A 2,060-nucleotide genomic window follows, 5' to 3' on the forward strand; every position below is an offset into this window, starting at 1 on the left:
TGTTTTAACATACTTCAGTAATTGTAACCTGAGACCTTAGAAAAACAAATTAGAAATTTCAAGATGCAAAAACTTAGAGAACATTGTTGAATATAAAAATATTCTCAAAACACTAGATTATATTTCTTCTTGGCTTAAAGTTTATTTACAAGTCTGGATAATATCAGTAATACATGTAGAGTTTGACCACGTGACTTTAAAACACGTGATTAGAGCTAGAAGTTAAAACGACTGAACTTCAAACTTTGACAAAGACTACTGTTCCTAAAGTATTTTAGTGTCTGAGATTAAAACGTCATCTTATTTTGAAAGACATCAGTTCCTAACGTCAATTATAGCAAAGAAAATTTTAAAAGGTAAGTATATTTTTGACAATTGGTGGATATTGTCTATTATTGAAGACTTTTAATTCTTTATATAAATCTTGTTGTGTTGTAACTAAAGTTATAGATTATTGAATGTTAACTTTGTTTAATCAGTTGGTCATTGTACCAAACTATTATTTATTACAATAATTCTACGTCATTTCAGGAAGGTTTGTTTGTTTTCTTGTTAATACAAAACTATACAATAGGCTAGAGTTAGTGTGTCCACCTCGGGTATCGAAACTCAAGTTGAACGTTATATTTCATCATATTTACCACTGAACAACTATCTGTGGAAGGAATATTAGAGGTTACTGAGTATTTAAACATTCATATATTATTTCAGAAAAATCTACATTGTTTTCAAAAGTAAATAATGTATTTTAACATAATATTGGTTAATGAAACTTAACCAATATTAGGTTAAAATACATTATTTACTTTTGAAAACAAAGTACTTCAGTACAATTGTGGTTTAATAAAATGGTACAGATTTATTCGTGTTTTTCTTTTATTACTGTTCGAGTGATACACGATTGCATCATATAACTCAGTTGACCACTGTAACTAACAACTTATAGCTTATGTACGTGTAACACAAGATCAAGGATCAATGTTAATCCTGTTATTGTTTTAATTTAAATAGGTCTAACAGGTTGTGTAATTTCTATGAATTTAAATAATTTTCCTTTGTATTTATACATTAACTTAATCTAACCTTAACTAGGTTCTTAATGATAAACAGTGTTATCGTCTAATATAACTTTCATGTACAAAACTCAGTTGTCTAAAATAAAATTAAAAGTCAAAATTAAATGTTAGTTGTATGAAGATCATGTTAGAGCTACATTCAGTAAAACTTTCATATTTTGTAGTTAGTTTATAATAAATGTTAATTGTATCAACTCCATCTCAGAGCTACGTTCAGTAAAACTTTCATATCTTGTAGTTGGTTTATATTACCTACCACAAAGGCTCTGTGTTTCGATAATATTACCCAGGTTACTAAGTTTTTATATTTCGTAAATTGTTTTGTATTAGGCCTGTCAGAAACTTTTATACAATGCTGTTTATTTTCCAGTAAGAAGAAAAAATGTCTTTAAAAATGATGACATTCATCTTTATTTGGTTTGTTTACTGGGTTGGGCCAAGTTTTGGATCAGAGACCGTCCAAAAGCAGTGTGAAGAGACGTCAATAACCGGAATAGTTGCGTCCATCGACGTCCTGGTTTCTCTTGCCAAACAAAACTTGAAAACCAGAGGTAAAAGTTCACAAAAAGTTTATAAAGAGGTGTAAATATTACTGACTGTTAACATAACGTTTTGGGACAACATGGGACCTACTGGTCCGTCTCGGTTGGTCCATCCTTTAAACTAAATTAAAACTATTAGTATTTTAATTTTCGAAAAATTCTTAAATCCAGCCCTAATCATTCATATTGTTATCAAGTTTTCCTTAAAATCACTTAAATTTACTGACTTCACAACATCCGAAGGCAACCCATTCCAAATGCAACCACTCTCTTAGAAAAGTAAAACTGAGGATTACTCCTACCTTGCCAATATTTATATTTGTGTTCCTAGTCCTACTATTCTCACTGTTAAGTTTAGAAAAATATGACGCATCAACACTGTCAATTCTCTTTACAATCTTAAACACCTCAATCAGATCCCATCTAACTCTTCTTTTCTCAA

The 2,060-nt window shown here is 29.7% G+C and overlaps 1 long non-coding RNA gene across 1 annotated transcript in view; it reads left to right on the top strand.

Annotated features, from left to right (window-relative positions):
* The first annotated feature begins 242 nt into the window (after positions 1 to 242).
* The window catches only part of LOC106475362, a 3,647-nt gene continuing 1,829 nt past the window's right edge, over positions 243 to 2,060 (top strand). The window contains exons 1-2 of the long non-coding RNA XR_001291806.2: positions 243 to 356; positions 1,447 to 1,627. This is a non-coding gene — a long non-coding RNA (uncharacterized LOC106475362). The remainder of the gene's footprint in view (positions 357 to 1,446; positions 1,628 to 2,060) is intronic.

Source organism: Limulus polyphemus, unplaced genomic scaffold (genome assembly GCF_000517525.1).
Source record: "Limulus polyphemus unplaced genomic scaffold, Limulus_polyphemus-2.1.2 Scaffold8470, whole genome shotgun sequence".
NCBI lineage: Eukaryota > Metazoa > Arthropoda > Merostomata > Xiphosura > Limulidae > Limulus > Limulus polyphemus.